Source organism: Halictus rubicundus, chromosome 7 (assembly GCF_050948215.1).
Source record: "Halictus rubicundus isolate RS-2024b chromosome 7, iyHalRubi1_principal, whole genome shotgun sequence".
In the NCBI taxonomy this organism is placed as follows: Eukaryota; Metazoa; Arthropoda; class Insecta; order Hymenoptera; family Halictidae; genus Halictus; species Halictus rubicundus.
In genome coordinates this window covers 16732710-16747614 of record NC_135155.1, presented here as the reverse complement: position 1 = coordinate 16747614, position 14905 = coordinate 16732710, and the positions used below count along the sequence as shown (strand labels likewise).

Here is a 14905-nt window from a genome sequence, read left to right as displayed (position 1 = left end):
TTGCTGCGTCGCGTTAAGTGAATTTCTTTCAATTCGCGTGGAACCGAAATATCGAGCTTCTTAACGATTCCGAGACTTTTTAAACGATATTCTATAGTTGTACGCGAGACATTTAACCTGTCTGCAATCTCTCGGACAGTTATATGACGATCCGATTCAATAATGGCTTTCATTTGGTCATCGTCAACTTCAGATGGTCGACCAGAACGTTGGTCGCCTTTAAGTGAGAAATTTCTAGAACGGAATTTTTTAAACCAATTCTGGCACGTGCGTTCTGTTAAGCAATCCACACCATAAACTTCACATATATCTTTGTGTGCCTCGGCAGCTTTTTTACCTCTACGGAAATAAAAAAGCAATATGTGCCTATAACGTTCGTTCTTGCACTCCATGTTCAAATTGACACAGAACTAACAATTTTAATCAAAATTACGTGTAATTTGCTTCAAAACTAACCTAAAAGATGCAGTTACGAAATGTTAGAAAGAAAACAAACGCAACGTTAACAGAAGTGAATCGAACAAAACATAAAGCCATCTATTAGTGAAAACCGAAATTACTTTCCTGCCAACCTAATATGTATCTGAGAAACGACTCAGTCGCACTCGTGTGGCTGTTACCGTGAATGACCGAAATTGGAGAATGTCGACTTTCACCGGTGAATGTCAACAGATACCAAATACGTCGGTGAAAGATCGAATATTTTATTACATTGTTGTATATTCGGACCGAAAGTCGGACCCGTAGTTCTACTCGAAAGTCGATTCACCCCCTTCTACCCCCAAGTGATTCCCTAATCCTAACCCTAACCCTAACCCTAAACCTTTTTTATGAGGAAATGTAACGTAACGCACATAACCCGAAATTAATCACGACTTGGCGTGACGTTTTATAGCGACTGACTTACGGAGAAGAAAATATAAATCTCCAACATGTTCAACATTCACCATTGGTGCATGGTGAATGTCAACATTTACCGGTGTAAGTCAGAAATAAGGGTATTTAGCAAATATTTCGGACATACACCAAGCGACTATGTGAATGTTGACATTCACCGGTGAAAGTCGACATTCTCCAGATTTCGGTGTTTCACTGTAACATGGCTACTACGCGTATTTTTGTTTACGTTCGCCGGTTTGACTCGTTGGACGAATCGAGTGCATCGGTTTACCGCGAACTCGTGCACAGAATCCAGCCAGCATCGAATCGTGAAATATCGCGTTTACCACGCTGGGCGGAGGTTTGTTCACGAAGCGAGGCGACCCGGTTGCATCGGGACGTGTTGCACCAGGACGTGTTGCATCGCGTCACCCCGGGCTCCCGAGGTTTGAGTTCGGCGCGGCCCTTGTTCTATTGCGCGCGAAACTGAAATTCGCAAACCGGAAGTTCGCCGCGCTCGCCGGCGGACAAAGACACTGCCAGCCGTAACGACTGCTGAACATCGTGCTCGTCGTTGTTCGGCGTAAATGTAAGCGCGACCCGGCCACCGATCGAGAGATTGACGCGTGCTCGCCCGAGAAACTCACTCCGTGACCGCTCGTCCCGGCTAATTACGATGGAAAATTACGCTCGCCCGGGTTCGAGACAATTTTGGAACCCGTACACGAACGATAATTAGAGGCTCGCTAACCTGACGTACCGTATTGATCCCGTTACTTCGGCAAATCACGCCGAGGAACGCTTTCCCTAATGCACCGAAGAGGGAATCCACCTCGGAAAATATTCGTTCGGAAACTGCGATTTTTCGCGATATATGTCAGCGAGGGTGTTGCCAGTGACATATATCGTCCTGGAGACATACCCGTGTTATGTTTACAGTCCAGGCCTCTCGAGCGTCGTGGCCCTTCACGGGGTATACCCCGCGGTAGTGGGGATAATTCCGCGACGTTTATCATCCAGGCCCTGACGACATATATAGAGAAACCACTGTACATGTCCAGGAACTACTGTAGCACGTGGACCACCTTCACTATAGCGTGTGCACTATAGCGTCTGCGGTTCTCTCTAAACTTGGAACCTGCACAAGAGTCTTCAAGGACTCAAAACTGTACCATGGTGACCTTTGGGGGAGTTTAAGGGCTTTTGAGGGTTATAAAAAAGGTTAACGAGAATGAAGAGGTTCTTGAAGTCTCCAATTGTTTTCGAGAAGTTTTCCAGAGCCTTCAAGAACCTCGACGGGAAGTTATCAGACCTTCGGTGTTCCCAGTGTACCCCAAAAGGGACCAATGGGGTATCTTCGGATCCAAGGGGTTGTAATGGTAAACGTAAGGTTTGTTTGGTTCTTCTAGAGACTTCAGAGGGAATTCAAGGTTTGCTCGAAGCTCGAATGGTCTTCAAACATAATTCACATCCTCTGAAAAGATCTCGTAGGGAGATCAGACTTGTTGAGGTGTGAAGAGTGAATGAGGGGTTCTTCAGTACCTTCAAAGATCGTCAGCGAGAACATAGTTGATCCTTAAAGCTACAATGCTCCCTACAGTGAATTCATGACCTTATAAATGCTAATTTGTACCTAATCCAGACCTCAGGAAGATTTAAAAGACCCCTTAAGGTCTGTACAGAGTCTGAAGAGGAACTTGAGAGCTTCATAGGTCTCCGGACGATTCTTATAGAGCACCTAGCAGACTATATTGTCCTCTAGAGTGATTAGTGGAAACATAAGGGCATCTAGAGACCTTCCAGAGGGAAGCCAAAGATCTCGCAAGACGCCTATGCGTTTTCGAGGGGTCTCAAGGATTCCCTAGGGAGTTCAAAGGGCCTCCTACGAAGTTCCAGGTCCTTAACTTCCCAAGGACCTTGTCAGGATTGCCGGTAATGACATCTAACTATCCGCCAGTCCTTTGTCAGGATTTCTACAATTCAGAAAATTTCTGAGATCTTGCCCACTTAGAGGTCCACTAGAGGACACACATTAACTGTTGATACTATAGATAGATAAACTTATTTACAAATGTGGTTATGTATCAAAAGACTCCAACGACCCTGATAACTCCGGAAAAAATGACCTTCGGAACAAAGTATTCTTGCCAAACATTTGGTCCATCGACAACGTGCACACTACGTAACAAATATTTTTTGCATCACAATTAACCTGAGGAGATACATATTTAGGTGGGCTTACTTAAAAGGAACTATCTTCTTTTTCTATGAAATTCTGAGCGATGAAGAATTTCTAATCATTATAACCACAAAATAAGTAATAGTGCAAGCGGTTAATTTCGCGGTGTAATTAACAAATTTCTTTGTTTCGTGATTGCAGGTGCCGAGTGACCATCAAGGCCAGCGTTTCCAAGGTAAGGGAAAAAAAACGTTAAGTTACACCGACTAGTGGCGGCGCTTTTGGAACAAGGATTCTTTTGCTCTGATTCCCGAGATGAGATTATATCGTTTCGACGGCTCGAACAAATGGTTCGTAAGTATGCGAAGCGGCGTTTCCTTCGCATAATGGGTCGCTCGCGTTTCCACTGCGATTTTCCGTGCTCGGAGCATTACGCACGGTTTAATCATTATAACGAGGAAATCCACCGTGACCAGTAATTGTTACCTTGGAAGAAATTCATTTTTCGCCGAGCGGCGGTTAGGCGTTCGTCGGACGGCGATGCGAATTACTCACAGTCGAAAACGCCCGTAATTAATGAGTTCGGTCCGCGGGAGTCGAGGTAATTTAGCCATGCGTTGAAAACAAAAACAGACTCTCCTCCCCCCTCCTCTCCCCCTGTGTGGTTGGAGGCGTGGTTAAAACGAAGACCTATAATTCGCAGCTTTTCGGCAACGGCTCTTTGACAACCGTTAAAAAATGAACACCTCTCCGGCGAAATTCGTTTAAATTTATAATTCCGGCGCACCGGTGAGCTGAAGCCCCGAAAAAAAATCGCGCTATTTTTCTTTTCTTTTTTTTTTTTTCATTACACCGCGGCCGGGATTTCGCCTTTGTTACTTCGGCAAAGAGAAGCATAACTTCGGGCAAGGCTAGAATTAAACTCCGCGATTCCCTCCTAATGACTCGCGCTTTTTGTGCTGAACTCCATAGAACCGATTCTCCGGGGCGGACTCTTTCTCGGGTATTTACCTCTTCTTCGGTTTATCTTGTAACTCGCGCGAAAGAAAAAGCCGCATGAGATTATTCAGAGGAGAGCCTGATAGAAAATTCGCCGGTTCTTGTTTCCTCCCGCAACGCCCATTGTTCGGAGGAACGATTCTTCTCTCTCGGTCCGAGGACGCGTTGTCTCTCGTCGAACGATCACCGTTGTTGCGTACGAACTCGAGTCGAAAATTCACCGGACAGTTTCTTCGACGGCCGAGATCATTAAGATCAGCCAGTCCTTCGCGCTTCCTCGAGCAACTTCGACTAACTTCACGTCGAATCTCTCAGCCCGAGGACTTCCCACAGGAAACTTCCATTTCGGGAGTTCGCAATGACGCACAGCACGTTCACAACAGAGTTGGGCAGTTAGCAATTATTTTGCGTTCGCTCTTGTAATTAATTGTGAAAATCCTGGCAATCATAGCCGTTAGGATTAGATATTTATTACGAAGGTGAGCAACGGTATTAACACTAGAACGACCGAGCACTAAATGCAACTGGCGTACATTGCCTGGCATACATTTTATAATAACAACAAAATAGCATTTGTTCAGATTTTGTACCAGTTTTGTTTAAACATCTACTTCGATGGAGAAGTTCATTAAAAGATTGTTTTCTCATGGAAACATATTTATAATTTCAATATTTCTGAAAGCAAAAATTAGCAGCAAGCCATTTTGACTCGTCCGGTAGTTCCAGTGTTAAAACCAAGAAACAAGTGGTAACTATAGGATACTTCACCTGCGAATGAAAAGGTTCTGTTCAAATTTGTTGAGCAATTGTGCTGATGTGATCGTTTTATAAAAGTGGAGACTTTTCATTATGTGCACGTGGAGTGTGTTACTGAAGGTGTTTGTTAGATTTCTCTTGAGATCAAATTAATAATATAAATTTCAACTGACAACTTAATTAAGGTTTTCAAAAATACACCTCAGAAAATTATGCAATATTTAGCTGCCCTTATCTGCTCGTTAATTTTTAACCATTTTTTTTATATCAGCGACGACTTATTACGAATAAATCCATATCTCCAATATTCAGTGTTCAGTCGAAATATGAAAAACTCGAAAATTCAAATCTTGAACTTCCATTATCAGGTCAAAGTGACGAGTACTGTACGGTGCAATAAAAGAATGATTTTCGACACTGTTTTTATTGCACCGTACAGTACTCGTCACTCAAATTTCGCGACACTTTGACCTGACAATGGAAGTTGAAGATTTGAAAGAATTTTCGAGTTTGTCAAATGATTTTCGACACTTTGACCTTGACTTTCAAGGTCGGGCTCAATTTCGCGATGCATTGTTTTATCAGATCTCCACCGATCCGGAGGTGCAGAGTCACGCTATGGTGACATATAATTTTTGTACACCGTGTACAATGAAAAAAAAATTTTTCAAGCGATGGAATTCGGTCCAGAAAACGCGGGCCTTCCAACGTACTGCTCGGCGGCGAGAGGTTCCGCGGGGAAACCCGTCAAAATATTGCGCAGCCTCGGGGGGCCGTTAATTGCCTCATTTGTATCTTGTCGTGTAGCCCCGCGCCGCGCCGCGCGCAGAAGAAAATTTCGGATAAAGCCGTCTGTCTAGCTCTCGCAGAGAAATAAGCCACTTGAGCTTCAATCCGTTCCGGCTTACAAGAACTGCGATGTTTCCGCTCCCTTTATTAAATCGCCTTTCCCGGGTGGAAAGGGCGGGCCAAACAGCCCGGGCCGAGGCTGGGCTATCGCGTCCTGTTTCGTGAATTTGGCCGAACGACGGGGCTGAAAGGGAAAAGAAGAGAAAGAAAGAGAAGAGAGAGAGAGAGAGAGAGAGAGAGAAAGATAAAAATGGAGGAAAAAAGACGGCTAGAAACGGCAACTCGTTCGCCCCCGTCTCTCCTCTCTTCGAAGATCCGCTCCGAAACGTCGTCCCCGGCTCGCGGCGTTACCATACAACACGCCCGGGCCCCCTGAACTTTTAATGAATCGAACGAAAAAGTTCTCGCAGCCTGAGAAGGTTAATTTCATCCGGTTGAAGCTCCGGCAAGGGTGCACACAGGGGTAGCAGGCCGGGGAGGAACGTGATGTAACGTCTTGAAGCATTTAATCGCGCCGCTATTTGCCTGCCCCCGCCCCTTTCCCCCCCTTCGAACTCCCGTCTCGACCTGCAGGGCCTGTTTCTCCTCCGTTTATTTGGATTACTTTGAAACGGGTAATCTGCTTAAGCGCTCCTCTCGTGCGCGACCCCGACAAAAATAGCTGATTTATTTACTGCGTTTAACGCTCGCCCACGGAGACGAATGACGCGCGCACGAAACATTCTTCCCGTCGACTCGCGGCGGATTGGATTTTAAGCAACGACACGGTTACAACTTGTACAGAGAACTCGGACCTGTTCGAGCGAAATACTTGCGGACTTACTGGTGACGTCACTGTGGGGAGGTTGCCTCGGAAAGCTGGCCGATAGTTGCATTCCTTTTCACTGAAAATCAAGCATTTTTTCGGCTATCCTCCTCCGGTAGATAGGGACCGCATAAAAGAAACCGCACACAAATATTCAGAAAGTTCATACATGGCTGTAACAAATAATTTTTTACAATATATCGAAGAAAATTATTTTATGCGGTGGAGAGGGACCGCAGGAAAAAAGTTTCACTTAGAAAATATGTCAAAGAGATTTACGAAAGAGCGAGAAAGCTGCTTTCCAAAAAGAAAAAAATAAATAATTAGATTATACATGGAAACATTTAAAAACAATTTAATATCTCATTTTAACAATAGGTTTACGGAGCACTAGAAGTGAATATTTTACGTTACTTTATAATAATAAGAAGAATGTGTCTGTTCAAGTTTTTTAGCCATCTTTTAGATAATGTATACCTAAAGAAATAAATTTGTTGAGTAATTCCACGTTGGTGGATCTTCACAATCTCAATAATCGTAAATTAAAAATATTAGAATCCGTCATTTTGACGGGACCCGTAAACCTAGTGTTAAACATGGAGACATTTTCAGAATGCACATAATTCAATACTACTCGTCGTAGTCCGAAACGCGCATCTTCTTGTGATGAGAGCATTACAAGGGTGTTGTAATGCCATAACGGATGTTATAATCTCGTTGTTTTTATAAGACCAGCTTCCGTCAGATAAAGTCTTAAGTATTGTTCACCTTTTCAAATTTTGGACAATTTTACTATGATCGAGCTCGAATACAGTGGTTACTTGATAAAGGTCGACAACACGGGTCTGTCGAGCGACATATATGCGATAGGAGACACTATTCTTCATTTCTTGTTTCTATGCAGGGTGGGGCAATAACTATGTCCAGTTTTTTTATGTCCTATCTCCTGTAAGGTGATAAAGTTTATTTTACTATTATATTTGACCTTGCATGACCTTCAATGATAACTCGCTGAATTCGTCTCGACACTGGCTATCACATCGTGATAAAAAAAAACATAGCATTCCATTTAAAAAAATAGAGTTGACCTTGAAATCTCCTCTATGCCTCCACCCACGCAGAAAATGTTTGTGTCACAATATGTCCCCCTCTATACCGTGTAAGTTTTCTATATAACATTTTTTCATGTTATTACAAATAACGGCAATACTCAAACTGGACATAGTTATTGCCCCACCCTGTATACGTCAGCAACACAGGCCTTCCAGCCGCGTCGAGTATCGAGTATACCCCGCGATAGTGGGGATAGCTCCGCGACGTTTATCATCCAGGCCTTGGCGACATATACAGGGTCATCCGTTTTTAAACGGCCAAACGTCAACCAGCTATAGACTTTTTTTGATTCGAAGTTATTTCATTCAGTCTCCACGGCGTGCCCCATGTCAAAAAAACCAAGATCCAAAGGTCATACAAAAAAGTTGACTGAATAAAAAAGATGCCCCTATTTATTTTAAACCAAACAAAGGAAAAATCATCAAGATACATAATTGCAGTCCTAATATATTTAATCTTAAGTGAACGCAAAGAATGACGGGTTTTTGCAATTATCTAAAAATCAAGACCGAATCAAAAAAAAGTGTTAGGGGTGAAAGTTGTGCCATTTGGGGTCCTCTACAGCTGGTTGACGTTTGGCCGTTTAAAAACGGATGACCCTGTATAAAGAAATCACTGTATCGCGAAAAAATTGACCACGGCATAAAGCCGTACGTGAACGCGCAGCAAGAAGTATGTTATTTCCCCTCGTTAAGTCTTCCAACAACAAACTCTGAAGAACGATCTGCTTTTTCAGCAGATTCACTGAGAGAATATCCCTAACAATAATTTCAAAACATACAAACAGTACTTTACGCAGCCACGGCGGCTCGGCGCGGGGATCAGGATGGTAATCCGGAGGCAACGAAAAAACGAAACAACGGCGACCCACGTGGCCGCGCAACAAAAACAAACAAACAAACAAACGGATCGAAACATCGGAATAATCCGATAAGTCGATGGGCTTTCTCCGCGCGCTTAACGAATGGAAGCTCGTAATCGTTGGGAACGGACTGCGAACAAAGGGGCCGGCGCTTCGTGACGAACGACTGCGCGAACTTTCGCGAATTCTTGCTCGAGGAAACTCTGTCTCTCCCTTCGTTTCATGGATTAGTGCTTCCGGGAAGTTTCTGAATGGCGGAGTCCCATTCGAACGGTCGGGAACGGTGATCAAGCGGCTTGAACGACTTGTGCGAGCATTTATGGAAATAAATTTAGATGGGCAAGAACGGCGACTGCTACCAACAACGTCGAGGAGGATGGCGTCGCGCATCCGCCGTTGTACGCGGCAGCCGGAGCGGAAGTTGCGCCGCGTCGCGTCGTGGCCCGCGAATTTCTGGTAATTTCGCGAAGTAAGGAACCAGCGGCGCGCACGGAGAAAGCCGGCTGCGGGGGCCGGTCGCGTGCACGCGCTCGTGATTTATGAAACGCGCCGTAATTGACTTGCATTACGATGCAAATCGCTCCGGTCACGATACGACTTGAACCGGCTGTGTCTCTGATTCCTCCGGGAAAATGGAGAGTCTTGCCTCCTCCTGTTCCTTCTTCTTTTCTTTTTCTCTCCCGTCCCTGTCCATTCCCTCCTTCTATCTGTCCGCCTTTATTTCTCCTTTCCCGAGGTCTTTGTACGGTCTGCTCGTGGCGGTCGTTTTAGGCCGTGCAAAATTAGTTACAGGTTTCACGGCTCCCGAAGTATTTGCACGGCGCTGCCGTGGCTCTCCGTCCGCTTTCTGGAGCACGCCAGTCTGCTGTCGATAAGGCTTGAAACCGCCTATCGCGTGCTCCCACGCGCTTCTGCTTTCTGGCCGCCGCGAATATTTTTAAAGTCGTGCGCGAGGCCGGCGCACAGTGGGCAATTTGGACAAAATCGGATTCAAAATCAAAGAACTTTCGATAGAAATGAGGTAGAGCGATGAAATTTTTTTAAAATTAAAGCTGAAACTTTGTAGAATATGGGAAAAATAGGGCGATTATTACCATCCAATCATTTCAACGAAACAATGACTTCATTAGTTTTTGTCACAAAAATCTATTTTTTGCAAAATCCTGAGGTCGTAGACAAATTTTGAGACCAGATTTGAAATCAGCATGAAAAAATCTATGGGAAATGATATATAGCATGTTAGAAAAAATTTTTTTCCGGGCGTGGTATTGAAAAAACTAACATTTTCTTGAATTTGTGCGCGTTTAACGAATTTTCTCGAGGTTAAAAAACGTTCGGACCACAATCTCTTTGCTTTTCCCATATTCTACTAAGTTTCAGTTTTATTTAAAAAAAATTTCATCGCTCTACCTCATTCCTATCGAAAGTTCCTTGATTTTGAATCTGATTTCGTCCAAATTGCCCACTGTGCGGCGCACAATGGTCCAAATCGATAAATTCAGTGACTTTTTGTTATAACTTTTGTACCGTAAGAGTTATCGGGATGAAATTTGCACTAAAATTCATGAAAAAAATAGTCAATTTGAACTAAAGAAAAATTAATATTTTTTAAATTTGTTAAACAATAATTTCTTATTAATTTTCATTGATATTTTTCACTAAAAGAAAAATTGTTTAAATACAATCTTCCAAACCATTTCTTCTTTCTAAGTGTGTATTTTATATTTGTTTCACGCATGCAATGTTTAATGAATTGGGAAAAATGTAAATTTGAGGAGTCGGGTAAGGTAAAAACGTCACATGACTGTGTCAAAAGATATTTTTTATAATAATTGATAATATTTGTAATATTGTATATAATATAAAATAATTTAGTAACATTTTTGTAAATCTTTTGTGATAAAAATGTAATAACAATGATGGTTTTATAATATAATAATAATAACATGAAATATGAAAAAATAATATTTGTTTATACTTTGTCAGTCTTCATTCTCAAATGGTTTTGTCTAGCATTATTTTTTATAGTCCATCCATTTCAAAGCCTGCCTTTTCTATTATTTAATTATTAATAATTCAGCTTCTGGTTCTAAATTTTGTATTCTTTTCTTACATGATTTCACTCGCATTGCTGACATGTGCGGGTCCGATGTCAATAGAAGTCTATAAAATACATCTTCATTTGTTAATATTCTGTCTGATTTTCTTGTATGTTTGTATCTAAATTGTTTAAAGTCTTTGTGACGTGTTTCTTGAGCCTCCTCCGATAATTGTCCGATTGGTAATAATGCGTGTTTTATTACGTCTGCACCATGCATTAATAACTTATGGACCGAAGCAGGCATGGGATACCAATCATAATCGTAACATTGTCAGTTTTAAACTGCTATAATTTGCAAAGGCGGAAGAGTGCGGAAATAATTTTTATACCATCATATAGAGGAAGGTGTACTGAAAATAGTCCAATTTGTTAGAAACTGGGACTTCCTGGGACTTTAAAGATATCTCTTACCGAATATAAAAAATTTTTTTAATTTTCTCCATTTAGTCCAGCATTAACTTTTAATACATTGTGCAGACTAATTAATAATGTAAGACACGATTTCTTATCGCAAAAATCTGCCCTTTAATTAAAAAAAAAAAAAAAGCGCGAGAAAATATTAAATAGGAACGTCAGGGCATCGCATCAAAGTGAAGCAATTTTTCTCGTGAAAAATACTCTTCTTAAAATGTCCAACTTTCAATATTTATTACAACTATAATATTTAATAAATTGTACTAATTTCTCCATTTCCGAGGTCTATGGACATTTGGGAAGCAATGTTCATTGATCAGGTATCGATACATGAAAGTTCATTTTCGGGCCAAAAGTCACTGAATTTCTCGATTTCGACCACTGTGCTCCGTCAGAAATGTGGACTTTGAAGTTTCGTTTTTATTGCGCGCGAAGATTTCCCTCAAATTATGTGCTTACGGTAGACTCCTGTGTAACGGGGGCGAAAAATCACTCTTGAAAACAACCGTACGCGTGTACGTTATTTAGCGGTAAATGTTCGGTAACTGTGCGAAAGATTGCTCGAAATACTGTGCACTTTCTGTGGCAGCAAGCATGCTGTGTGCGTGTGCAGGCTGTTAATAAAAAAAGCATCCAACATTTACGTGGCATATAGAACGCGCACTGTGCTGAGTAAGAAAGCCTTGGTAAAGATAGGTCAGAAGGTCAACCGTTTCTGACATATAAACTCTGTTTGGCCTCTCGCTATTTACACAAGATTTTCCGATGCACAACTGACCGAATTAGGACATTCCGAACGCGGTTCATAAACACCGAGGCAAGCATCGCATGCGATGGAAGTGAGTGAGTTGATCATAATGCTTGAAAACAAAAATGATCGTATCTCAGAAACGGTTCACCTTTTGTCCTAAGGCTTTTTCAATCAGCACAGTGTGTTCTGTATACCATATAAATATTGAACGGTTTTCTTAACACCATGTGTGAAAAGTTGAAAATTATGCAACAGTATTTTTAAATTCTCTAAGTGATTTGACCGTGTTACATTAACAAAACTATTTATATCTCAGAAACGGTTGATCCCTTTCAACCTATGTTTACTAAGGCTTTTTTTCTCAGCACAGTGTGTTCTATATACCATACAAATATTAAATGGATTTGTTTGAACACCCTGTATATAATGGATTAATCAAATAGTTTTCTTGAAAATGTTTCATTTATACGCTTGTGTTCTATTTTTAAATCGAGCACGAACTTCCGCAATCATTTAGCAACAGGGCCAATGTTCTAATCCTGGAAGTGTCAATTAAAGTATCGAAGGATAGTACAGTGAATTCTCGATATATGTCAACAACACGGGTCTCGCAAGCGTCGTGTATCGTCCGTGCCGTCCTCTCGAGCTTCGCGGCCCCTCACGGGGTATACCCCGCGGTAGTGGGGATAGTTCCGCGACGTTTATCATCCAGGCCTCGGCGACATATATGGAGAAAAAAAAATTCCTGGATTCTGAAAATGTGGACCACGCGTCTTTTGGCGAGTCCTTCGAGTAACAGCCGATAAACCGTTCGTCTCCACGGGCGAAGACAATGAGACAGAATCGCTGGAAGTTAGGCGAGGGAAAAGTTTCCTCGGAGTCCGATCCGACCGATTTACCGTCAAAGAGTTTACTTCTTTCTCTTGGACGTCGGATCAATCGCGCTTCCTTAATTGTATCGGCCGGTGTCCGCGAGACGCGGACAGTTTCTCGCTGGCCGGTTCATTTTCACGTGGGTCACGTGCCAGGTCCGAAATAAAAAGACCGGAAAAAATCAGCCCGCGGGCTCGGAACGTTCCGCGATTAAACTCGTTTCGCCGAAAACTAACACGCGCGATTGAATTAAAATGGTTCCGGGAAAATGGGTCGTCGGGCCGCCGAGATTTTTCTCTCATCAATGTCTCGATCCTTTGCGGGCTTCATCCCACGTTGGATTTGTAATGCTTCTGCGCAGCCTTAGCACAATAAAGACGATGTTACAATAATGTCTTGAACGGCCAACTGTGGTTACTCCATTTTGTGGGGATTCAGAGCGATAGAATGTTCGAACTTTATTTATCTTGCCACCGGGAGCATACAAGTGAGCTCTTTAATTACTGTACTGTAATGAAAGGAAGCTTTATCATTTTGTTGTACGTAGCGATCTTAGTAGAGCTTATTAGTTACAGTAAAGAGCAAAACTGAGTCCACACTATTTGAAACAACATAACTTTTTTAAAATTAGATCGAATGACTTGAATTGGAGATTTTAAGTCGAAAATCGTGGAAAATGGCGATTTCCCCACTTTTAAGCGTTTATAACTCGTAAACGAATTAACCAATGTCGGTGAAATTTTCAGCATGGATATAATTTATTCGAGCGAATCAAACACATTCTTTAAATTTTCTATACAGGCTCAGATAAAAAAGCTGAAAAAACCAACTTTTACTATTTCTTTTGCAATTCCGACCGATACAAATTTTTTCAAAAATTTTTTACACCTCGTCTAATAAACTAATCAATCTAACTTCTCAATAAAATTCAAGTCATTTGATCTGATTTCCAAAAAGTTATGTTGTTTCAAATAGTGTGGACTCAGTTTTGCTCCTTACTGTACATCTCGATCATTTGGGAGTTGAATTGCCGTTGGAAAATTTATCAAGAATCCCGAATTGTTTATCTTCGAATTGTAAAAGATTATTGAAATAACACGTTACCACTATCAATTGTTCTGGTGTTTTAAGTCTTTGCACTCGGAGCCATCGATTCTAGATTCATATTGTCCCCTCGGAGGGGGCATCTGTGTCGAAAGGTTTAATCGTGATCTGTGTAAAACGCCTCTGCGGAGTTAGGGTAACGTTCATTGATTCTTTCGGCGTTGTAATCTCTGGAACTCTAAAACCTAAAATCAAAGAAGGATAATTTAATAAAAATTGCTTGTTCAGCGAATTTTTTGTTACGCCAGTCGTGGAGGTTTTTGAGGACACCGTGTCGAGTGGTTATCGAGGAGACAACAGGATGCGCGAGTACGGGGGCGGCGCACGGCTGTTTTTCCGCGTGGGACAAGAGCACCTAAAACACGGCGAGGAAAATGTCGTTGTCCTTATTGCGGAAAGAAAGTTTCGACGACGCGTAGCGTCGGCGGTGTCCTGCGCTCGAGAGCCGCGCGCAGTTTTTGTTGTCGCGTCGCGTTTCATGGTGGAACTTACGGAAGCGGCGGCGACTGCGATGAATTATTGTGCATTAGGAGCAGGCCGCCGGCTTTGTCTGAAACTACAAGAGGGAGGGGGGGGGGCACGAAGTTAAAGACCCCGGTGTCTGCGGGATTCCACGTCCGACCGGAATTGTGCGAAAAATAACAAGCCGCGAGCGGTCTCGTGGCATTATGAATGGAAGGGTTGGTCTGAGCCGGGCCGGGCCGCGGGGCTGAATGAACGAACGAGAGCTTAAATTTACAACTTTTTAACAGGTGCCTCGTCACGTCGGTTCCGTTGCCGGCGACTAATTCTGCCGGAGCCTCTGCCGTTCGTCGCATTCATCCGAACCGGGCATTCAAACACCCTAATTGTCATAAATATCAGGACCCGCGCGCCGCGCCGCGCCGCGGCAACGAAATTAATTTGACTCGATCCGACAGCGACGGGAAAGCCGAGCAAAAAGAAAATCGGGAAGGGGGAGGAAAAATGAAAAAATATCTTGATACGCTCGGGCGAAGAGGGAAGAGAGAAAGGGAGATAACGAGTGGCGGAACGCGATTCGTGAATAAAATCCATGCCAATTTTCAGCCGGATTTCCTAGCGGGGCTGTACGCCGGGTACCGAATGGTCGGTGCGCGTTGATTGCATACCTTATAACCGCAAGAAAGGATACAATGTTCACACGGATATGCACTTATCCCGGCGAGGTGAGCTACGAGCGCAGTCGCAAATAATCAACT

General features: G+C 42.8%; 1 protein-coding gene across 2 annotated transcripts in view; it reads left to right on the top strand.

The window, feature by feature from the left end:
- The window catches only part of Kek5 (leucine-rich repeat, immunoglobulin-like domain-containing kekkon 5 protein), a 710928-nt gene that overhangs the window by 199342 nt on the left and 496681 nt on the right, over window positions 1-14905 (top strand). For both annotated transcript variants that reach the window (XM_076790900.1, XM_076790901.1), the window contains one exon: window positions 3260-3293. The gene's annotated coding sequence lies outside the window, so the exon portion shown is untranslated. The remainder of the gene's footprint in view (window positions 1-3259; window positions 3294-14905) is intronic.